We start from the raw sequence: 25,659 nt of genomic DNA on the forward strand, positions 1-25,659 counted from the left end.
CAATTTCTCCAATAGCAGACTCCGATCTACGGAGTCAAACGCTACTCGAAAATCAACATAAGCAAGATAAATTGGTTGATTTCTTGATGCATACAGTTCTTTAATTGCATTCAGCGTCGTTATGTTAATACTGGTGCCAAGACCTGCCACAAAGCCAGTTTGAAATGGGTCTCGCCGATTCTCTTCTGACGCCCAGTTGTTGAGCTCTCTTAGAATAATTCTACTAAAGATCTTACCCGGGGCGTCAAGAAGAGAGATCGGACGGTAACTCGCAGGGTTCGCTCGATCTCCCTTCTTATAGACTGGTACCGTAATGGCCTTACACCATGATGGAGGAACTGCTTGTTTAATTTGCACGGTTTGAAAAACATCATATAAAATTGATGCCCATAATTCCGAATTCTGTTTTAATACAAAATTTGACAGGCCATCTGGCCCGGGAGCTCTTGATGAGCTCGCTTTATTTATATAAAACAATACATCTTCTCGATCAAACTTGATTTGAAAAGATGGATTGCTTAATTCCGAGTTTGGTTGTAAGATTTTTTTGTTATTTGGAAGACCATATATGTCAGAGAAATAGGTAACCCACTTCTTCTCCGACACACCATTAAGTTGAGTTGCTAGTTGAATACCAGCTACTCCATTATTTAACAACTTCCAAATTTGCGATGTATTTTTGGTTTTGACCACCTGTAACCACTTTTCGCCATCATGTTGGAACAAAGCTGCCTTGTTGCCCCGGACCCAGTTCCTATAATTCGTCTTCAATTTGCGTAACGCAGATTCTCGATAGTGTACCGGTAAAAGGGCTATCTGCCTTTTCTGTTTTCGATACTGTGCTTTTCTCTCTCTAATGCCCTGATCAAATACATGGGTCTGACACTTATTACCCTTACCAAAACCTGCAGACAGAGTGGAGGCAAAGAGGTGCATTTTATCATGATAATTGGATGAGTCAATACCTTTCAACAAACAGTGATGGTCATTTGTTACACTGGCCGCAAAAGCGTTTAGTCCCTCGCTTGTCCATAATAGCCTGTTCCGTTGAGGATTTATAACCAGACCATTCAGTTGATACTGACAATATCGAGGTTCAATCGTAACCTGGAGTAAAAACTCAGCCCTCAGCATCCAATGATCACTTACTGTAGTCGGAATTACCTTGAACTCAGATATTTTTTCAAATAGCTTTCGGTCAACATACATGTAATCAATTGTAGCATTTTGGCCCCCACAAGTCCAAGTATGAGATGGTGGATTGTCAGAATTAACTGCTCCATTCAGCATTATTAAGTCCCAAGTATCGATAAATACCAACCATTGGGAGACCCTATCCGTATTTCTTTTCTTAGTTGGTTCCAACAGATGTAGATTCAGGTCCCCTGCTAGTATCACGTGCGCAATCTCTGTGGTGGTCATAATATTTTCCATCAATGTATTCAAATCATTAAAAAAGGTAGATGTTATAATTGCAATTGGGTTCCAGTATATGTTTATAACAAGAAATGTCAGTTTATTAAACATTATTATGGAACATTGCAAATAGGGATTTGGGTTAGGACCATCTGAAATTGTATTTATCGTAGACGTTTTAGTGATAATTGTCATCCCTGACATAGGTCTACCTTTTTGTCCCTTAATCGCTGGAGCCAAATGGACATAATGGTTGTCCCATGATAGTGGGGCAGTTAGCCATGTTTCCTGCATAAAAACTAAGTCACATTCTTCCAAACTGCTACTCATATTATTTAGCAGGTGTTTATGGCCCCTGGTATTCCAGCTCATAACTACAAATTTCTGGGTTTGCGCAACAGATTCACCTGTTCTTAGTTATGCTTTTCCACAGCTACAACTCCCAGCTGAATTGCCATCATCACTAGCAACCTGACTAGTAGATTTGAAAACAGTTTCGGACGCCAGGGGATCTTTTGTGATTGGAATTAGGTTAAAACCCAGGTCAAAAAGATCAGATTTAGCAGACCAAATAATGTTATAAATGACACGGGATCCCAACCACAGACAGGACACCGTTGGATCGTTGTCATCCGGAAATTCTACTTGTACTACATCCCGGGAAGAGATGTCCTCTAAACTCGGGACATCCGAGAATATTTGCATTATACTTCGTCTATTCATGATGTACTTAGGGAAAGAGCCCTCACGACAGCTAAGAAACAAGGCAAATAGCTGGGGGGGCATTTTACTCTTAGATATTCCCTTGGAGCCAGAGCGACTCTGAATACTAGATGTTTCTATGGGCGGATGATATTTGGTCTCTTCAACTGGAAGTTTGAACGAAACCTTCTTAGAGGTGGATCTTTCATCAGAAAATTTTGCCAGATCAGACTGACTACAGCTCATTGCCTTCAGAGATGATTTAAGAGTCATTTGTTCTGAGGTCAGAGCAACTAGACAGTCTTTAATTGTAATTAAGATATTATTTTGTAAATTTTCTTGAGTATCAAAAGTCCGATCTGCTACTGGCAAAACATTTCCAGATAGTGTTATTAGTTGATTATCAGAGGCCCTCCCAGTAATTATCTTCCTATCAATCTCTAATTCAAGCTTTTTTGCTGCTGGACTTAGGACCTTAGACAGTGGGTAAGTCAGAGATGGCTCTGGATGAAATTGAGCCATATACTCATCCACTGCCTTTCTAAGATCTTGAGTGTTAATAATTGAGTTGGGTACTCTATCATCTTCCGATTGCTTTTTCTTCGGGGCCCTTAAAGCTGAATTCCGATCTGTCGCATTTATGGATTCGCTCTCAAGATCTTCGACTATTTGCACCAGCTCATTGAGGGGAGCATGCGGGGGGATCACATGGAGGGGGTCCGAACCCCCACTCTTCACTCGTTGTCGCTCTTGTGATAAGTTCTGATATTTTTTTAAAATTGCATCAGAAGCTATCAAAGCGCCCCTATCCGGTTTAGCCAAGGATTTAAAGAATTGTTTTGTTTTCCCACTCGAAGGTATTGTCCTAGACTTCTGATTTTTTGATTTCTTCACATTTTTCTTCTGTTGATGGTCCAGCCCTTTAGGATTTTTAGCAAATATTGTATATGCCCCTTTAGACTGCTGCTCGTCTCTTATTTTGGAGGCAGTAGCATGAGGGACCTCAGGTTCCTCTTCACATAACACCACCTGGTCAAATATAGGTGCCAGTTTAGTCGGCTTCACAGTCCCTTGACCCCTTGCGTCCTCACCAACAACATTGGCTGTTCCCACATAAGGGCTTGACTGTGACACCACAGATACCAGCTCTACGTCCTCTGCTATTATTTCTCGTATAATACCCTCCACAAAAGGCACCGCAGTCATAGACTTTTGCATATTTTTCTCAACTCTAGATGAGCTCAATTTCCTGTCCACTTGGTCACCAATGTTATTACATGATGACACCAACTCACCTAATTGTTTAGAGAAGAATTCTATCTGATCAACATCATACTCTTGTTTCTGGGCCAAAGATAAACCAAAAGCCTTCTGTGACCTCAAGATAGTTTCAACATTATTTTGTAGTGAGTTGATCTTTGAGTCTAAGATTTCAAATAATTTAGCGAGGGACATCAAAGCCATATTCATTGCTTCTAATGTTACAGGAGCTACTTTTTTTATTACCAAAGTCGGGCTTGCAGCTGAACTATTACTATTTAGTCTCCTCGGAGTCGGTGGAATAAATGAGATGGAGCTTTCTGATTCTGAAATATCTCCATTTTTAAATAATACAGGGGACTTAGAGAGGTCGGATTCGTCATCTTTGGCCACAAAACAAGAGTCCGATGACCCCAACTCTATAATTGCATTGTCTTCAACAGCAACACACTCTTGCTTCTGCATGGACAGAGGTGCTAAACTAACAACTCCTGAGCGAGCGTTCAACAACATCATTGAGTCCGATAAAGAAATATTACAATGTTGCTCTCCCAGCTCAATACCAGCATTCGTGACCTGGGTCAATCGTGGGCTCAGAGCGGGTTGCTGGATAGCGGAACCCGCTTGTCCATTATTGAGAGGGTGCGCCTCAACACTTGATACACTTAAATTAATACATTCAGCAGTTCGAACCACAGGACGTGTAGAACGACCAACGTCAAATCCGTAGTCTCTCAGGTCACCTGCAACAAAGTCAAGTCGTGATCTTTTCTTCTTTGTTCGCATATCCAGAGGCGCACTTTTAACAAAAGGACGCGTCAATTTGGGGGTGAACGTTGGACTATCTCTTGAGGTAGACTCCAATAAGGCACGCACTCGTTCCGCACAGGGCATACCAGATTTAAGGGTGAACATAGTTGACACTTTCTTACTTCACAATAATGCCTCGTTTTGCTTTTTTTTAAAAACTTTAAAACCAGTATTGATAATTAATCATGAAATGCTAAAACCTAGCTCTCCCACGATAACCGCGGCACCGCGGCGAAGCGGCAAAGCGGGACTTCACGGGACTTACACGGGTGTGCGCGCGCCCCTGAGCTTATATAGCTCCGCCCAGCCCTTATTGCAGTTGAGCCTAAACAAAGAGAAAGGTATATTAAAATCTTGTTCTTAGCTTTATAGCTAATTAATCCTTCACACAGTCAATAGTTCTCCCTTTGTTTTTCACCTGCTGGGGCTTGTAGTTGAACTGTCAAAAATCCAAGGATCCACAAAAGAAGCGCTGGAAACAGGGTCCACGGCAAAGCGGGACTTCACGGGACTTACACGGGTGCGTGCGCGCGGTGCGCGCGCCCCTGAGCTTATATAGCTCCGCCCAGCCCTTATTGCAGTTGAGCCTAAACAAAGAGAAAGGTATATTAAAATCTTGTTCTTAGCTTTATAGCTAATTAATCCTTCACACAGTCAATAGTTCTCCCTTTGTTTTTCACCTGCTGGGGCTTGTAGTTGAACTGTCAAAAATCCAAGGATCCACAAAAGAAGCGCTGGAAACAGGGTCCACGGCAAAGCGGGACTTCACGGGACTTACACCCAGCAAGTTTCACCCACATATTTGTCTAGAGCACCGCCCTACGTGCAGCACCAGCGGCAACTGCTTCAGCTGCACTCTCTGGTGCACTCCGCGCAGTTCTTCAGTTTTTAAACACACAAACCGGCTGGTGAGTTTTAAGCAACAATGGTAGACAGAATGCCAAAACAAAACACACAGACTCAGACCTCAGCTTCAACTGCACTCTACGTGCACTCTGCGCTATGCTCCGCGCAGTTCTTGAGTTTTTAAACACACAAGCCTCCAGGTGAGTTTAAAGCAACAATGGTAGACATACTGCCAAAACCAAACACACAGGCTCAGCCCTCAACTTCAACTGCACTCTGCGTTGCACTCAGTGCATATTATTATTATTATTATTATTATTATTATTATTATTGCTATCCAGAACTTAACGTCTCTTGAAGTCAAAAGTAACAACAGAATTTTGAAATTAAAAACAACATCTATCTGAATTCTTCCCTTCCTTCATTCTAGCACATCTTACACCCTCCACTAAGACAAGTACTATTGTAAATCTCCTCATTGAGCTGAGTAAACATTCCATCATAAATATGCAACCAGACATGCCTCAGATGCATTTTTCTGCCATGAGCTATACCCCTGTGTTCAGGCCTACCCTTTATGAATGCTTTCAGTGAAATAAAAATGACAACATTAGCAGACAATTTTGCATGCCTGACTCTATATGGATGCTTTTGCTAGCCATGAGAAACCGAAGACAAAACATTGACCATTCTGCAAATATGTCTTTTTCAATTCCCATTTACAAAAGTAGTCGCTGGATCTCAGCCTCTAGTCTAGTGGCGTTTCATTAGGCTTGGTCTGTCTCAAAAAATCTCCAGGTTATTCGGGACTGATCAAGGTGACGAAAGGTAAAGACCTCTGGACGTAGGTGGCCACATCCAGCCACTGAAGGCATGGGTGGAGAACTGGGGCCTTCTGAGGGAGAAGATCCATCTACCCTCAGAGGTCGCACCAACGAAGTATTCCTCTCAGGCTCAAGGAGGTAAAAGAAACAAAAATACTTGAGCCACCTGTGAGCCACCAGATACGATGTGCCTGCTAGACTTAATTGTGAATCAGCTTGGGTGATAGTTGTGATGGGGCCTGGGCCAGAGATGCTGCTGTGCCGCATAATCCCTGCTCGGACACTTGTGATTGGTTACCAGTACAGATTGTGTACATCAGCACTTTCAGGTCCTGCACCAATGGGAGAAACACCTTCAATATCAAAGCGTGTGCCTTCCCCACTCCCCACACCATGATATGATGGATGTGATATAATCAGATGTACTTCCTTTGCTCTGAAGAGGCAGTTGAAAATGAGAAACACTTTTAGGTCCTCTGATACTCTCACAATGTGAGACAGGCATTAATGCCTTTTGAAGGAGCAGCTTATTACTGAGCAGGTTTGGCGGGAAGGCTTAATGGTATAACTGTTAGTCATGCCTGCTCTGACTGACACTGACTAAACATATCATGTGCAGAAGTTGTGAATACTGACGTGGCAGTTTATCGCCATCTCCTGAATTTTGGGGGGCAAGAAATGCCTAGTGCTGTCAGGCACGCGTATGCACGGATGCCCACTGCCAGGACCATCTGTTTAACTGTGGTGTTCATAAGGGCAACTTGACAGCAGAGCATTAATACACCGGGTCCCTGAAGTCCCTGCTATACAAGAAAGAGAATAATTACTTTGTTATTAAATGACTACTGCTCTGTAGGAGTACAGAGCTGCGCATTGGCTAAACTGCCTACTCAGCCCCACACTACTACTGAACCAGCAATGATACCAATCATAAAGGGGAAACAGACACAATCTACAGGTATACCCTCCTTCGCCTTATGTGGTAGCGCAGGCCGAAGGCAGGCTATACTCTTCTGGAGGGGTGTGAGGTAATAGCAATAGCAACTCAAACAACTTAAGTACAATGGTTCAAAATAAAAAAGTGTCCAAACAATAAATATAAATGTCCAATCTATAAAATCTGGTAAATCTTTTAATCAAACAATAAAATGCGAATAACTAGCTAAAACACTGGCAAATCACCACACCTGTCTGGGTGCTCAACCCTGGAAGATTTTGCTGGAACCTGCTGAGAGAGCAGTCCTTTCTAAAGTCATCCAGATGTGAGGTGCAGACAGATGTTCCAAGTCAGACATAAGCTCTGTCCTTCGGCTGAATTACTGTAGCATCCTCTTGGGCCCCTATGAAAAGTTGGGCATGGATGCGATCTGCTCTTTGGCATGAGTTCTTCTCTGGAATTGGAGCCTTACTCGAAACAGGCTGTAGGTATTGTAGGCCTGTGTGAGTAGATTTTGCTTAACCTTTGTTTCTGTGCGACAAAGTCCTGGAACTCCTAAAGCAGGCTGATGGCGACAATGCCCACCCACAGGAGACTCTGATTTAGAGCACATCTGCTGTGGGTGAGCAGACCCCGAGCACTGCAGTATAAGGCATGGCAGGTTTGGGCTTTCCTAAATAATATTAGAAATAGTCAATGTATAATTAAATTAATAAAATAAAAATACAATTATTCAGACAGCCACAGAATGTGAACATCAGGGCTATAAAGGGACTGTGTTGTGGACCTGGCCCTACACTCATGAGAGTGACTCTGAGATATCCAAAAGCCCTGACTGCCCTTCAACGCCATGGTATTATTCTTATAATTTGAGAATGCGCTTTCAGTCAATTCTTGATGTGCACCTCCCTTTGTTCAACTAAATTCAAATTGTTGCCCCGCTTATTTGTATGAACGCCCAGTTGGAATAGTTTACTGACACTCCCACGCCAACTCTTAGACATACATGTCAGCATGATGCGGGTCATTCAAGAGAAGCTCATCTACTTCTGTTTTTTTCTTTGCATGCTGATAATTGTAGTCCTAAATTTATAATGAGAAAAGCAAAACTACAGGCCCCAGAATGGAGAATAACAAAAAAACAAGACTGTGTAAGCATCTGTCATATGACATGGGGCATATTGCCATGTATTCAGAGGACACTGACGAGTGGGGGCTTTGATTTGTGAGCTCCCACCTGGATCCACTGCAAGAGGCCTGCCCACCCAGCCGCCTCCATAATTTGCCAGCTTCCTTTTGGGGTTCGACTGGTGGTGTGAACACAGAGCCCCTTTTGAGACAGCACTCGTCTTTTCTGTAAATCATCTGCATATACTCAAATTCCACACGGCTGCTGTTACCTCCTCGCTTTAAAAGGGGGCAATCTGGTCAACTTTGAATATGGGCCTAAAGGACTGAAACAGAGTGGGTGGGAAACATGTTCTTTTCACGAAAATCTGCAGACTTTAGGCTATTAAAATCCTACTATTGGCTGGAGGATTGGGGCAATAGGTGTGGTGAGAGCGGCAGCAGTAGAACTATGGAAGTGAAATGCCCAAGTCCAGGCAGCAAACAGAAAATATGTGAGTGGTGGAATACATGGTACTTATATCAACTCTATGACAATGCTTGTATGTTTCAGCACACCAAGAAACCATTAGTGTATCGCATTGCTTGATGCTGAGTAGGAAATAAGGCGTTGGACTATTGAGGCCTTGGTGGCTCCCACCACTCCTTGTACAAGGGCATGGAGTTGCTCGATCCCTTGGTCTATTGACGCTACCCCTCCCTGTATCAGGGCATGGAGGCCTTGGGGGCTCCCGCCCCTCCCTGTACCAGGGCATGGGGTTGCTCGATCCCTTGGTCTACCTAGGCCGCCCCTCCTTGTACCAGGTCATGGGGTTGCTCAATCATTTGGTCTATCGACGCCCCCCGTCCCTGTATCAGGGCCTGGAGTTGCTCGATCCCTTGGTCTATCGATGCCGCCCCTCCCTGTATCAGGGCCTTGGGGGCTCCCGCCCCTTCCTGTACTGGGGCCTGTGGTTGCTCAATCCCTTGGTCTATCTAAACCACCCCTCCCTGTACCTGGGTCGGGGTTGCTCAATCCCTTGGTCTATCGACGCCACCGCTCCCGGGACTGCTCGATCCCATTGATGCCACCCCTCCACCTGTATCAGGGCCTGGAGGCCTTGGTGGCTCCCGGACCCTCCCTGTATCAGGGTCGGGGTTCAGGGTTGGACTGGGAACAAAAAGAGGCCATGGAAACAATTTTAAAAGCGGCCCCATACGACACATTTTCTGCAACCCAACTCTTTTCCTATGAGAACATTTGGAAATGCCACACAAAAGAGGCCCAGTGTGCAGAGGCCTGCTGGGAAATCGCCAGAGTTCACTATAGACAGGTCCACCCCTGCCGGGATTTGCTCAATCACTTGATCTATCTAAGCCACCCCTCCCTGTACCAGGGCCTGGAGTTGCTCGATCCCTTGGTCGATCGAGGCCGACCCTGCCTGTATCAGGGCCTGGAGGCCTTGGTGGCTCCCGCCCCTCCCAGTACCAGGGTAGGGGGTGCTCAATCCCTTCGTCTATCTAGGCTGCCCCTCCCTGTAGCAGGGCCTGGAGTGCTCTATCCCTTGGTCTATCGAGGCAGCCCTTCCCTGTATCAGGACCTGGAGGCCTTGGTGGCTCCTGCCCCTCCTTGTACCAGGGCCTGGAGGAGTTGGTGGCTCCCGCCTCTCCCTGTATCACGGAGGCCTTGGTGGCTCCCGCCCCTCCCTGTACCAGGGCCTGGAGTTGCTCCACTCCTTCGATTATCGAGGCTGTGGTGTGTTCCCCACTGGGCCGGGTCCTGGGCTTGCTCGTATTCCTGTCTTTGTCGGCCGGCGCTTGGAACCGCTCGGGGAGGGCTTCCTTCGTGGCTGCCAAGGCCTGGCTTCCTCGATATGTCAGGGTCTTTCTGGCAGTGATGTCACAAAGGCCAGGCTGGCTTTCAGGCAGCCCTTTTCTAAACCCGGCTCAGCCTGGGTGGGCGCAGGGCTAAAACTTCCTCCAATGATCTCCAGCCTTCTCTGCCAGTAAACATCGGACGCCCTTAAATCAGGTCCTGGCCGACAGGGCCTTTGTCCGCCGCCTCTTCACCTAGAGCGCATTGTTGTTGCAGGCCTTGGATGGAGTAAGGCCGCTCAGTCGGAGTTCGGCGTCAATCATCCGTCTCCTGGGACCTGACATTCCAGTTGCCTAGTTACGAAGTTCTAAAGCTCGTGAGAAATACGGTGAGGGAATACGCCGATACCCCTTTACAAAAGTGTAACTATGCAGGCTATCACCGAGCAGCGTTTTATTGTTGAGATTTGTGCGCAATGAGTGTGTGTGTGTGTGGCCGGGTAGGGTGAAAGGTGGGTTGTCACTTCCGTTCTCACCCACTGACTGCACCCCACTCACATGGGTCAGCCAGGAGAGACAGTGAATTGCGAAAAGCAACACAGAGGCCTTATTATTCCTATGATGCGAATAGTAAAACAAACTCTTAATAAGGGTCAATCTTAATAAGGGTCAAAGGTCAGTTGCAGCTAGGGACTGGGATAGCTCGAGAGAGAGAGTGGACTCACCCGAGGTCATGCAGTCGTTATTGACTCGGCTGAGAACACGCACAGAGTAAATGGCGGTGCTGGCTTTGCAAGGAACCTGAGGGCGGTACAGAGGGTCGAGTCGGAAGCTGGCGCTTGGGTTATATACTGAGGTGCTTTTAGGAGAAAGACCTCGCCTAGTGACGCAGGGTCTTAGCAACAGAAAAGAAAATGGCAGACAACGACGTTTAGGGAGGGATTGGAAGGGCACGAAGCAGGATAGAAACAGTGGTGGAAGATGAGGCATGGTAACGAGGCGACACGCAGGGCACGGCAGCTTGGTTCCAGTGTGCGCTTTTCTTGTCAGTGTACATGTAGAGGGTGTGGAGCAGGGGAGTATCCAGCATTGCAAGAGTGTTGGGGGATAGGGGGAAGCGGCGGGGACGGGTACCGAAACAAGTCCTTCTGCCCCCCATACCCCCAATGCTGTGCGAGCGATTCCGTTCCGTATAATTTGCACCCACCCAATCGACTTTTTAAGTAACATTATGGCAGATGGCGCTTTAATACATACACATAACAACACAAACTGCAGGTCCATTACAGATGCAGGAAACTCATCTATTAGAGCTCTGTGGTTCAAAGTATATGCAAACCTCCTAATTTGCATATGGCCTGCACCAACAGAAGTCATTTCACAGAAAAGGACATTGCAAGGAGTATCGTCAGTCTTTGATACAGGGAGGCACCATGACAGCGAATTTAGAATAAGTTGCCATAAGTAAGCCAAGTGGCAAATAACTCTGTGCTGCAAAATACCTAGATGGCACTATTATTATATATGGAGCCTATAGTCATTAGGCTTTTTTCATGAAAACATGATATAGTAATATAACCCGTGAAGTGAATCACTTAGAAAGCTGCAGATAAGACATAGTGCGATTAAATGATTTGCCCAGGATCACACACTTAATATAAATGGTGAAACCAGGATGTGGACTATTTAAGAAACGGAACACATTGTGCCAGGTTTAGTGGATATAGATATTTATTAAGGTTTCGCTTTGAATTGCATGTGCTTGAATAATACTTTAAAGCAATGCCTTGGAAGGTAATCACATTGCATCAAATCTAATCTTTCATAATACATTAACTTTACACTATTTACATTGTCATAGAAATATGTTGAGCAATAAGAGTAGTGCTTTAGTTTTATTCTGCCCATCCTGCATTCAAAGTCACAATAGCATCAAGCAGGTTAATGTAGCCTAACAAATCCCCCTTGGGTTTTAAAGCCATAGTCATTATTTCATAAAGCATGCAGCATTATGCACCCTTCTCACTTCTGATCACTGTCATTCACATTTTTTAAGGGACAAAAGTCCCTGCTAGTAGTCCCCTCTCCCTTTTATCAGTGCCAATTGACACAGAGCAAAGTGTCAGGTACTCCGACAGCCGCTCTGCTGCCCGAGCTCCGGGGACATTGTCCTGGCAGAGGGACACCTCTCCCGTTCGGCGCCCACAGACAATGGTGGTGCCCATTTGGAAAGGTCTCCTGCTGCCAGGACTTTGAGGGTTCTTCCCAGCACCCTCATTGTCCTGTCAGCGGGACATCTCTCCCGGTGTTGAAGAGGAGAGAGGTATCCCAAGGCAAAATGTCCCCTTAGTGCATTGCCCCCCACGCCCCCTCACCACCGGCAGTCTCTCCGGCACCTCTCCTAGTCCTTCTGCATATGATTAATGAGACGCCCCAGAGCCCGAGGCCTGCGAGGAAGTCTTTAATGGAGAGCAGAAGCGGCAGCCTGGGAAGCTCATCGCCATCCATCACGGGCCTCGTCACGAGGACAGTACTGAGAGGCGTCAGACTACCGATACCCGATTGGCACTTTCATTTGCCTGTACCAGCCTCACACGTCTGTCACCGGCTCGTGTACACGCTGCAGAGTGGGGGAGCACGAGTCATTACGAGTGATTACCAAATGACTGCTTTGCACAACACAAGAGCGAGACTACCATGCCACCCAACTCTCTCTCTCTATCACACACATGATGTACGGTACATACCCCGTTACTGCGCTCCAGCCCCGCACCTATCACCGATAGCTTACTAACACTACAGGGGGCGTGGTGGCCAATATGTTGTAAACTCCCTATACACCACCCCCACTCTACCCCTTATATGCCCCCACCCATATTTTTCGAAGATTTATTTCGGCAAAAATATTTCGCCAAAAAGTGCCGCGAAAAAAAACCGGCCGGTGAGTGAACGTCGTAGCCTCATTGCATCTTCCAATATGTAGAGACTGGGCAGATAAAACATCGCCCTTGCCATGCTTCCGCTTCCGGTCGTATGCTTGCAAACTTGAAGGCAGACCTTGGCCTTGTCCCATACGGTGTAGGGTGGATGTTTGGAGCGCCGGTCCCAGCCCACCTCCCACCACTCACCACACACAGGCTGTTGCGAGAGTGTACCCTCGTATTCACTCCTCTCAGTTCCGCCACAGGCACCCACAACGCCCCTCACCATTCGATTGTACACGCACACGCCCCTCTCCACACATCCCTTATCCGTGACGCTCACTACTTTACCAGATGTATTGTATGCCTCGCTCTAATGTATCCTAGAAGCTACTCGAGTCCTCCCCTCTATTGTACCTTTCTCTCCTAGTATGTACCACTCCCTACTGTATCCCTTCTCTCTGCACTTTCTGGCAACTGTATTCCTCTCTATTTAATCCCTATGCTATACCCCACTTTCTGCTATGCTGTATTTGAAGTCTCTTCTCCCCCTCTCTCTCTCTTTAGTGGCCCTCTCTCCCCACTCTTCACCCGTCTTTGAAAAATGCCTCCCGCCACTGTTTCACTTCTCCCGACTGCTCCTATTCGCAATTTCACATCTGTCCAGTTTATCAATCCTGTCACTACTCTCCTGCCTACACGAATCAACCCCGCCCACCCCAGACCCCCCGGCCGCCTTTCTGCACTGTGCACGCCTCCACTACGTTCTGCTCTTCTGCTTTCTACCCCCACTCCACTGTCCCACCTCTGCCAAATATCACCTCTTTCTGCACTGGCCCACCTCATCGCTGCCATCGAGCACACTCTCCTTCCTCGCCATATTAGTCCCCTTTTCATCTGCACACCTCTCTACACTTTCTTTCATCTTCCCCTCATCTTCACCGACTTTTCTTGCCTCCCCAACCTCTCTCTGCTACCACTCTCCCCACTGCCCCACCCCTTGCACTGTTCTTTCTCCCTCCTGTCCTTTGAGTCTTTCCCTCTCCCAGCTTGATCTTCACTGTGGCCCGACAGGCTTATGTCAACACTGCCACCTCTGCCCCTCCCAATCTCCCCACTGCCCCACCCCTTGCACTGCCCTCTCCCTCCTGTCCCTTGAGTCTTTCCCTCTCCCAGCTTGATCTTCACTGTGGCCCGACAGGCTTATGTCTCCACTGCCACCTCTGCCCCTCCCACTCTCTCGACTGCCCTACCCCTTGCACTATTCCCTCTCCCTCCTGTCCCTTGAGCCTTTCCCTCTCCCAGCTTGATCTTCACTGTGGCCTGACATGCTTATGTCTCCACTGCCACCTCTGCCCTACCCCTTGCCCTATTCCTCTCCCTCATGTCCCTTGAGCCTTTCCCTCTCCCAGCTTGATCTTCACTGTGGCCCGACAGCGTATGTCTCCACTGCCACCTCTGCCCCTCCCACTCTCTCCACTGCCCTACCCCTTGCCCTATTCCCTCTCCCTCCTGTCCCTTGGGCCTTTCCCTCTCCCAGCTTGATCTTCACGGTGGCCTGACAGGCTTATGTCTCCACTGCCACCTCTGCCCCTCCCACTCTCTCCACTGCCCTACCCCTTGCACTATTCCCTCTCCCTCCTGTCCCTTGAGCCTTTCCCTCTCCCAGCTTGATCTTCACTGTGGCCCGACAGCGTATGTCTCCACTGCCACCTCTGCCCCTCCCACTCTCTCCACTGCCCTACCCCTTGCCCTATTCCCTCTCCCTCCTGTCCCTTGGGCCTTTCCCTCTCCCAGCTTGATCTTCACGGTAGCCTGACAGGCTTATGTATGCACTGCCACCTCTGCCCCTCCCACTCTCTCCACTGCCCTACCCCTTGCACTATTCCCTCTCCCTCCTGTCCCTTGAGCCTTTCCCTCTCCCAGCTTGATCTTCACTGTGGCCTGACAGCGTATGTCTCCACTGCCGCCTCTGCCCCTCCCACTCTCTCCACTGCCCTACCCCTTGCACTATTCCCTCTCCCTCCTGTCCCTTGAGTCTTTGCATCTCCCAGCTTGATCTTCACTGTGGCCTGACAAGCGTATGTCTCCACTGCCACCTCTGCCCCTCCCACTCTCTCCACTGCCCTACCCCATGCACTATTCCCTCTCCCTCCTGTCCCTTGGGCCTTTCCCTCTCCCAGCTTGATCTTCACTGTGGCCTGACAGGCTTATGTCTCCACTGCCACCTCTGCCCCTCCCACTCTCTCTACTGCCCTACCCCTTACACTATTCCCTCTCCCTCCTGTCCCTTGTGCCTTTCCCTCTCCCAGCTTGATCTTCACTGTGGCCCGACAGGCTTATGTCTCCACTGCCGCCTCTGCCCCTCCCACTCTCTCCACTGCCCTACCCCTTGCACTATTCCCGCTCCCTCCTGTCCCTTGAGTCTTTGCATCTCCCAGCTTGATCTTCACTGTGGCCCGGCAGGCTTATGTCTCCACTGCCACCTCTGCCCCTCCCACTCTCTCCACTGCCCTACCCCTTGCACTATTCCCGCTCCCTCCTGTCCCTTGAGTCTTTCCCTCTCCCAGCTTGATCTTCACTGTGGCCGACAGCGTATGTCTCCACTGCCACCTCTGCCCCCCCCCATACCACTGCGCTCTCACCACTGTTCCCATCTGCACACCGCCCCTCCTTCCTCCTCAGTCTCGGCTCTTCATTGTCCAAACCCTCCGAATGTCCCCCTCTCTACTTTCCAAACACTCCCCGATCCCCTAATCTCTCTGCTGCCTAGCCGTTCACGTTCCCTTCTGCGCCAGCGCCACGTTGCCTTTTCTCTTTGCTCTGCCACCTCTCCCCAGTGTCCCTCTACCTTCAATAACCACTCCCCTACACACTCACCCGCTATCCACATTGCCCTCCTCTCTTCTTACCCCTGTAACCAGTGCCCCTCTCTACTTGGGAAGATAGCTCAGCGGCAACGTGCTCGCCTTGGAAGCAAGACGACACGGAGCAATACAGGTACGAGCCCCGCGCCCGCGCTTAGAAACCTCTGGGTATTAAGCACGTTATAAATAACTTATCATATCATATCGTACTCACCGACCCCCACACTCTCTGTACACAGCACCCCTCTCACTCTGTCTCCTCCCCACACTATTCTTCTCTCCACTCTGCCCCCTGTCAGGGTGTGCCACCAGGCCCTGCGGTACAGGAGGCCATCCAGATTTCTAGTGAGTACCGAACTGCCCAGGAGCTGAATTGGGGGTCTGATTTAGGACTCCACAGCTTCCTCGACTCACCCGTGACAGGCATGGCCAGTCAACCAAGACTTGGGAGGAGTGTATGCGGCAGCATTATGCCGGCACACAGGCAGTACACATTGATGTCCAGCCTGAGGTAATGACATATACAAGGTAATGCATAGCTTTTCATTCAAAAAGCAATGTCACTACTATCATTAAGTGCAGTAAAGGTAATGACATCCGAAGAAAGCTAGCAGTCTAAGAATACCACACATACCGTCTCGGGAGGATAGCGCAGGGGCAACGTGCTCGCCTTAGAAGCAAGACCACACGAAACAACACAGGCTCGATCGCTGGGTTCGCGCTTATAAACCTCTGGGTACTAAGCATGTTATAAATAACCTATCATACCATAGAACTGTTGATGGGGAGCCATCAACTGCAGGAATATATTACACTGAGGGGTTCAGAGTGACTTGTGTCAAACTTCTTTTGTTCAAGTTAAGCACATTGCAATGTTAATTTCAACACTCTCCAAGACAATGTCAGCTGGCACTTTCACATTGCCCCTAAAATATTTCTCCATGCCAGAACTAGTGCCCCAAAAAATCACCAAAGTGTAACATCGATGCAGAACATTTCCTTCTACCACTTTCCTAATTTCCCAAGATACTGCCCGATGCTGTTTTCATATTGCTCATAGAATATTGTCTCAAGACACGATCACATTACATCACTTTCAAATTTCCCAAAACACTGCCCTGTGCCACTTTTACATTGCCACATTCATGATTTTTCTATAAAATTGTGCTATACCACACCACTTTGTCCCATGCAACTTTCAAATTGCTGTGAAGAAAAAGTGGCATGTTTTAACCTCTCTTGTGTGTTTTTTAATGAATTAACTGATCATAGTTTTCGTGTGTGCTGTGCACAAAAAAACACACTTGTCCAAGTTGCGGGGCTGGCGGGCAGAAAAAGGGAAAACAACTCTGTATCAACTTGATGTACATTTACATGTTACTGTTCTGTCCTATAGTCTCGCTCCTCATCAAATCGTGTTTAATTTCACAGCAAACATTAGCCAAAGGCTAATGCCGGAGGCTTTCCTGATCCGTGTATGTTTATCATCGGTAAGCACGTCGCCCACCTACGGTGGGCCCTTTGTTTCCACTTGCTTTTGCTGAAATAATTGCACATCTCCATTTGCGCTATAAAGCCCTAATCATTTTTGGCAACTTTAATCTACACCCTAATGGCCCATTGGATTCCCATGCAAACCTCCTTATTTCTGCTCTCTCTGCCCTTGGCCTTTGCCAATTGGTCACAGCCCCAACCCACATACGGGGCAACACCCTAGATCTGTTGTGCTCGGTCGCGGTCTGGTCTCCATCCGGCCAGCTTGCCCCCTGCCGTGGACAGATCACTTTCTGATTTCCTTTGTGCTTAACTTAGGTCTGCAAGTGAAACATTCCAGTGGTAGTCGCCCACCGTATCGCAGCTGGCATGGCATCTCTATGTCCCTCTTCACTCGAGACTGACCTTTCGACCCTTGCCTCTGCGCTGACTTTCACTGCTAATCTTTTGACTCCTTTGCAACAGTCCAAGCCGCAGAGACTGCCCTCGGAGCTGTGGTTCTCCCCTGAATTGGCAGCCCTGCGCCTGCTCTGCAGACAGGCGGAACATAAACAGTGGGCCTCCTACAATCCATCCATGCGCCTGGAGATGCGCAGAGCTACAGCCATCTTTCAAAATGCAGTACTTGAGGTGAAGTGTGTCGTCTTCTCCTCACGGCTGTTGGCAGCTATGAACCAACCGAGGGAATTATTCAGGCTCATTAAGTCTTGATCTTCCTCTCCGGCTGCCAGCACTATGGAGCCCTCCCAGGAGCGGTGTGACTCCCTGGCTGTGTTCTTTGTGGACAACATCAACACGATTCGCCAGAAAATTGTTGATTAAGGGTCCTAGTCTTCCTCAACTGGTCGTCCGGCCAGTTCTTTTCCCTCTTCCCTAAACTGGGCTTCTTTCCCTATTTTAAGCAAGGAGGACATCGTGAGGGCCAGTTGCCTCCCCTGCTGATCCAAATCCTCTCTCCATCCTCAAGAAGCTCATCCCTCTGATTGCTCATTGGTTGTCATCTACTATTAATCACTCCTTCTCTCACAGCTCAATTCCTTATCCTCTCAAGCACACCCTAGGGATCCCATTGCTGAAAATACCCTCGATGGATCCCTCTGAACTCCCTAACTTTGTCCCATCTCTCCTCTCCATTTTATCATGAAGCTTCTTGAATCCCTGGTGATGCCTTTACTTCGTTAATTTCTAGAAGATTCTGATTTCCTGGAACTCTTCCAATCTGGTTTCCACCCCTGGCACTGGACGGAGTCTGTGTTGGTGTCCATCGTGGATGACCTGTTCCGCATGGCAGATCAGGGTGGTGTGGGGGTGCTGATTTGATTAGATCCATTGGCAGCCTTCAACACCATTGATCATGCCGTGCTGCTAGACAGGCTCGCCCTAGCAGGCATCTCGGCCTTGGAGCTTGCTTGGTTTGGCTCCTTTCTTTCAGGCCATACACAGTCTCTTGTCCTTTTCCCATTCCGCTCTGGCCCCTTGGCTGTCTCTTGTCGGGTTCATAAGGGAGGCATGGTATCACAAGTTTGACACTGACACGAGAGCTACAAGTTTGAAAACCTTTATTAAATTCTTGGGTTTTGGAAAATTCCTACTTTGCCCCATAGCAATGATGGGAGTAGTCTCTACCATCAAATAATAAAGAAAACACAGTCCTAGTCAGTCTATGTCAAATCAAAATGGCATATACTAAAAGAAAACATATGCCTGCCCTAGCTCATATACATAAATTGTGTAAAGGAGAATGTGTATGCAAAGGAAAGTCAGTGTAATAACAAAGGATCATGGTGGCTGAGTCAGGTCTCATCAACACATTGGAAAGCACGGAGTAAGGCGCCCCCGTATTCAGGATGACACACTCTGGCTCAGATTATCCAAAAAAAAAGGCAGTTCAAAATGTGGGTCAAGGCCTGCTTGGCCTTCCACATTAAAGTCACGCGTTTTCAGTTCAGAACAAGTTCTTTCACAGTTCAACAAAGGTTCACATAGGTCTCCCTCTGTCGGGCTCAGACCTCTCAAGGCATCAATAGTACACATGCGTCTCCCTCAGCCGGGCTCGGACCTCTCAACCCAAAGTACCTGATTCAACGTAGATCTCCCTCATCCGGGCTTGGACTGTACAATCACAGTACTTGCAGGGATTCCCCTCCCCAAGCTTCATTCACATACATTAGGGGTTCTCTTCCCCTAACTTATTTCACATTCCAGGTCTCCGTCAGTCGGGCTCGGACCTTTCAATTATGTCAAAGACTTCCGAGTGTGCAAGATTTTTTCATAGACCTCTGCAGGACCACTTCGACTTTCACTTCAGCACACTTTTATGTTATTTGCCCCAGTGTCTCTTGGTCTTGGTAGTTCTGTAACACAATCAGCGAAGTTCAAAGAAATGTTTCTCTTAAAGCATTCACCTTTTAACTTTCCCTTTCATCTGGATTAATTTTGACCATTGCACATTTAGGAGTGTGTTCACTTTGTAGCTTTATAACAAGACATCCAACATTTTGTGGAGACTTTCGAGTGGGCTATTTCCTTTCGCCGGACCACTCTGCTACTCTGTATCAATGGCTTCACAGTTATCAGTAGGTTTTAAAGTTGACTACTGGTTTGCTTTCTTTCGCATCTCATCAGGATGTGCGCAACCCTAAATTGTGAGATACACTGTTGCGGCTTTAATCTTTCCTTGACACATACCAGCCTTTCATGTCTTTCACTAACTCACTGGTTGTGTGCATTCCTTTCTTTACTATGCAGCTTTGATTCACGAGTCTAGGTTAATACCACAGGCTTGGCCTCGCCTCCCCAACTCTGCTGTTCACCCGAGATGGTCGCTAGCATCCTTGAAACACAATGCAGGTTTCTTCGTGTCTGGCATTTGGCCTTTTCCGCATATCCTTCCCGTTTTCCCAGAGGCAACGACCTCCTGCACCCCAGCCAATCTTTAGGGTTTGCCTACCCCTCTCTTTGTACCCTCAATCGGTCGTCTTGCTCCAGTGGGTTCGCCTTCACCCCAGAAGATCTGATCCTTCTTGTGTCTCACCTTGCTCAGAGTGTGTCTCAGTGTTCCGCCTTTTATCCATGTGGGGGGAGCTAATTTGTATCAGATGTATGTAATTAAGGTCAAGTGCCTGACCTTGCCTGACTTTATTAACGGGACATGTCCACTGACACATGCAAGTGTTAGCCTCTTTAGTCTCAGTCCGCCTCTTCCTTGGACCAGGGTTTGTGTAGAAAAGCGGTGGGAGTTGGAATACTGGAAAATCCTATAAAATAGGATAGGGTTTGGGCACGGGAGTGGGGGGATACCTGCCTCAACCAGGTGATCCTTCCGCACTGTTCCACCCCCGGGTTTGGATCCAAAGGCAATGGGTGTGCCCTGGCCACCTGAGAGAGAGATCCCCGGGGAGTAGCAAGTGAGACACCCTTTGGTTTCTCACAGTCTCCACATGATTCTGCCCTCTCCCCTCTTCTGTTCAATATCTACATTCAACCTCTGATTCTTCTTATTCACTCTTTTGGGTTTAGGTGTTACTGTTATGAAGACGACAACCAAATACTGTTTTGCCTTGATCTACTTCAGCAACAACCGGCGGCGCGCTGCTAGGACTGCCTGTTGGCAGTCAACACCTGGATGAGCAACCATTGGCTCCTTTTGAATGGTTATATAACCGAGACCCTGGTCATAGGCTCCGCTGCAGATGCAGCCCTCTGGACTGCTGATTTCTGGCCTCCCTCCCTGGGCCTGGTGCCTAAGCTGGGCCAGGTGGTCAAGAACCTGGGTGTCAAACTCTCATCCTCACTGTCCTTTCAGCCGCAGGTCAGTGCAGTGTGTCAGTCAGTCTACTTTAACCTTAAGGTGCTCCGCAAAGTGCTCACTTACCTTCCTTCTCACCTCCACTCGGTTGTGATTTCTGCCATGGTGGCTGGCAGTCTGGTTTATTCCAATGCACTGTATCTCGCTCAACCTGCTCCGTCGCATACAGGTCCTACAAAATACTGCTGCAAGCATGGCCACAGGGACCCCTTTTTGCGCCTCTGCTTCTCCCCTCTTGGCCTCCTTGCACTGGCTGCCAGTGGCCAGGCGATTAGACTCCGAATCACGTTGCCTGGTGCATCAGGCTTTTTACAGGCTTGGCCTGGAGTACTTGCAGGAGACATTCCTGCCATACGTCCCCTCTAGCTCTCTTTGTTGGTCCCCCGTGTTTTATCGCTCAAGATCTTGGGTTGTGCCTTCTAAGTGGTGGCTGCCAGATCATGGAACTCCCTTCTGCTGGTCCTCTGCGTGACCAAGGAGCACCTGCCTTTCCGATGGGTGTTGAAGACTTTTCTCTTTTTAAAAACCTAGTTTTTGTGTACTGTTGATTGTTGCTCTGCCCTGAGCCCCTACCCCTCCTGCCAGTAGCGCCATGATGCCCATGCTGTTGTAGGTGCAATTTAGAAATGTCTAAATAAATAAATATAACCAAAGGGGGAATGGAAATGTACAGCAAATTGTCAACAAATAAATCCAAACAAGAGTAATAAATCCCAAGAAAGAAGCAATAGTTTGGGTTCGGAAGTATGGGAAGTTTGTAATCCAAAGTTGAGAGTTCTTCGTGAATAACTAGTTTCAAAGCAAGAAGTCGAACAGGTGAAACGGGCCCAAAGAGCATCCAAAGTCCTGTAGATGTTGTTGTCATCAGTTTGGTCCAATGAAGTGCAATCATGAGCTGAGCCACTGCTTATATAGCCCTGGAGGAGCTCATTCCTGCTCAGCCTATAAATAATGCCAGAGGCGGAAGGGCTCTCATAGGATGTCTGGGGTTCTTTAACGAGCTTAATTTCCAAATGATACGGTCAGTCGTACAGATTGTTGAAAGACACATTATGATTCGACGGGATTCGAGTACACAAAGGACATTATTTAGTTGTGCAAGTGTGTTGTTGAGTTCTAGTATTGACTATCCGATAAAATCTATAGTATAAGGATACAATTAAAGAAATAGAGGGGCAGTCGATGTTCATCATTTGATTGGCAGATCCCCATGTTGGACATCACTCTTCTACCGATCTCTGAATAATGTACTTAGGGTCCTAGATATACAGTTTGATTACTATGTTCTAGGTTAAATATATCTATGTTCTAGGTTAAATATATCTACAGGTTCTAAAATTAGCATAATGCCCTTAATGTGGACACGAAGAGTGATTCAAAGATGGACATCATTGTGTAAAAAGGCTCTGATTACAATAGGATTTGTCATGAGTATGAATCTTTCCTCAATGTTCATGATAAAGTTGGCAGATTCCTGTATTGTTGGCAACATCTATTTTTTTGTAGGCCAGGGTGGATACTTTTGGGAGCTTCCAAATATTGCTGTTGCTGGATTCCTAAAGCAGAAACGCTTTAAAAACTCGAAGTTAACAGTAAAATAGGCAGAGAACCAGTGCTTAATTTGTGGGGGTGTCTGCTAGGGCTTAGTCCTGGCACTTATTTCTGAGCCCCGGCACTTATTGTCTCAGACTCAGATTGATTATGAAGTGATGACAGCCGGAGCTTCCATCAACCCCAATGAGCAGGTGCGAGCTGTACTATAACTTGCAATGGGCCTCATTATGAGGCTGGAGGTAACCATGGCGCTATTAGTGCCATGGCTGCCTCCAAATCCTTACCGACTCCGCCCTGATGAATTGAGTTATTACCGCCCCATTACAAGGTTGGTGGGGCAGTAATTCCCCATTCACCAGGGCCCTTCCCCATTCCCATTTGAGCCCCCGTAGGGCTCAATGGGAATTAGGAAGATGCTAATAATGGTACCGCAAATTGCGGTACCGTTATTAGCTCCAAAGTCCCTTTGCGGGTCCCGTTCTTAACGTCTGGTAAAACCAGGCGTTAAGGGAGGACCCGCAAAGGGAACTCGTAGTAGGGGGGTACGGGATTACCGGCACCGGTGCACTTACCGGTGCCGGTAATCCCTTACCGCCCACCTCGTAATGAGGCCCATTGTGTCGACACTGTGGGCAGCAGCTGTGTGTGGTGGCAGCAATGGTGAGGAACATCCCGCCTCCAATGTCAGAAACGTGCTTGAAAATATTTGGGCCCTGGCACTGATTTTCTTACAAATTAAGCACTGTGGAGAACGATGACTCTGTATTCTTTATAGACAATAGAATTCTGTGCAGAGCCTGTCTACGTAGACTAAATGATCAAGACCAGTACGTTCACCTGACGTATGATCGCACCAGATGACCCAGGCTATCATCAATGCCATTTGACAATCCAGCTAACTATTCAAACTGTCCAGGCAATACATAACTGCTGCCCTATCTATGGACAAAAAGGTCCAGGGAGTCATGAACGACCTCTTTCCCTAGGGTTCCAACCTTATGTTCACAGCATCATGATTGGAGCCTCTCTGGTTATCATGCAAGATATCTGCTAATCAAACATCTGCCTTGCACGAAGACATCGTGGCAGGCTACAGCCTGGCAGGATTGATGGAGAATGTCACTTTCATGCAACCAACATCTTCTGAAGACACGCAGGCATGCATTAGGCACGGTTACAAAAACACAGCTCCATGATTGGATCACATGTCTGGATCACATAAATGACTCCCAACACGCTCTACATAGGACGCATTCCAAGTATGCACCCCGGCTCTTGTCTATATCCCCTGCAAAGGCCCCAAAAGCTATGAGGCCCCACAAGTGGCCATTGAGCAATATACACAGACGAATTAACATAACACTTTTGCATTGCTTCAGAACATTTCCACATTCCACTTTTGCATTGCCCCAAAACATATTGTGTTACATCTGCCACAACTGACAGACATCTCCCACATACCACTTTCCCATTGTCCCATTTCCAAATTGCTGCATGTCATCTATGCATTACCCCAGAAAATGTACCCATCCCAGGTTCACATTGCTCTCAGAATATTGCCCAAGTCACTTTCAAATTTCCCAAGAGGATTGTAAATGCCTAATTAATTTGCAGCAGAAGATTTTCCCATGCCACTTTCACATCGCCCCCGAGGAGTGCATCACGCTATCAGATATTCCCAGAAGATTGCCCTCTATCACTTTCACCTTTCCAATGTCAATTTAACTTTGCCCCAGAACTTTGCACTGTGCACAAGTATCCCCACACACACACCACAAAACAGACAAACACACACAGGTGCACATGCAATACCATAGAGAATGATGGTGGTCACCAGTCCCTGCTTCAGCTCTCCTATCCCCTAGCACAGGGTACGCTGTCATACACAGGCTGTGCAAAAGGGTTGGCAGTGTTGCATGACTAGTCATCCCACTCTGCCATGTTTGTGCCTCAAGATGTGGATAGGGTATGCAAACTCACCAATGTCCTGGCATTAAGCACCCAAGGCATATTAACCACCAAGATCATTGCCCAGCAGTTCCCTGCTAGTCTCTGCTGTGATGTACATACATTAAAGAAGGGTATGCTCTGAAAATGCATATGCTACATAGCCCATGCTGTTAGGGACAATCAGTCTGTCTTTGCATTTGGCAAGAATGTACATACCTGTTTCTTTGCATATACAAAGGCAGTGCACATGCTCTCCAATGCAACTTAATTTGAAGGGTGCTGTGCTTTAGTAGACCAACCCAGGAATTTAAGCACAGGGAGGGGTGGCTTAACTCTTGATTTGCAGCACTTAAACAAAAACGTGAGGCTATCCAAATTCCATCCAACTACAGCACAATGGAAATGCTGGTCTATGGCACCCCAACACAAATTTAGACAATGCTCAAATCCAGGTCGAGAGGGTAGCATCCATTTTCATACCCGCGCCTCACTCCAAGACCCTAATCTGGCCCATGGCTTGATTCTGTTGTTCCCACCCCATAGGGCATATGCCTGCTCTGTCATGTCCCAACGTTTCTCATCAATCATGGTGGTTAACACCTTTATGTCTCTTGACTATGCAACTGTATCGATGTGTACCATCCTACCCAACTGTCAACCCACCTGCAGGGTATGCAGTAATAAAATCGTGGCAAAAATATCGCCTTAACAAAGAATTGCGGCAAAAATGCAGTGGTTTGACCCGGTAAAGGTGTACCCCATTATACCATTTAAGGAGAGCGGGGGTGTGGTGTGGTAACGGGTGTGGGGGTTGCAGGGGCGTCCACCGCATCCTTTACATGTTTTGCGGCGGCAAAGCCACAGTCTTTTTGCCCTTATTTTTTGTGTAAACGGCCATTTTCGCAGCAATTTTAACACATGGAACTACCTGCAGAGACTGCAGCCTGCCTCATTCTGAAACTTTGGAGAGACAATTAGAAGCAATTACCTTAGCCCTCTTGTGCATTTCTTTGGTGCCTATTTTGGTAACATCCAAAATGTTTCCCTAACGCAGAGCATATATGGGGCGGAACATCCTCTGTGCTGGCTGTCCAGCTTTGGAACACTCTCCCAATCATCTTAACCACCTGCCAGTGTGGAGGTTGACCAACGCTAGGCTCTCTCAATTCAATTGCTCTAGAATATCAGGTCAGTAATGATTTTTCTGTTTCAGTTTCACTATGCCTTTGAGGGAAAATTGCATGCCTAAGAAAATACTTAACCTAGTAATGCCCATTAATCACTTCTCCATTAATGTAGTGCAAATGAGTTGCAAAAATATACACACATTCACATTGTGCAGCACTAA

At 47.4% G+C, this 25,659-nt stretch overlaps 2 protein-coding genes across 6 annotated transcripts in view; one reads left to right on the forward strand and one right to left on the reverse strand.

Annotated features, from left to right (window-relative positions):
• WDFY4 (WDFY family member 4) overlaps positions 1 to 25,659 on the reverse strand; it is a 1,820,746-nt gene that overhangs the window by 485,090 nt on the left and 1,309,997 nt on the right. The window lies entirely within an intron of this gene.
• LRRC18 (leucine rich repeat containing 18) overlaps positions 1 to 25,659 on the forward strand; it is a 79,682-nt gene that overhangs the window by 46,593 nt on the left and 7,430 nt on the right. The window contains exon 1 of one of the 2 annotated variants that reach the window (XM_069611164.1): positions 9,837 to 10,106. The exons of the other annotated variant lie outside the window; for it this stretch is intronic. The gene's annotated coding sequence lies outside the window, so the exon portion shown is untranslated. Of the gene's footprint in view, positions 1 to 9,836; positions 10,107 to 25,659 lie in introns of those variants that run through there. 2 annotated transcript variants of the gene reach the window in all.

This window comes from Ambystoma mexicanum, chromosome 8 (assembly GCF_040938575.1).
Source record: "Ambystoma mexicanum isolate Mex_15411 chromosome 8, UKY_AmexF1_1, whole genome shotgun sequence".
Taxonomy (NCBI): Eukaryota; Metazoa; Chordata; class Amphibia; order Caudata; family Ambystomatidae; genus Ambystoma; species Ambystoma mexicanum.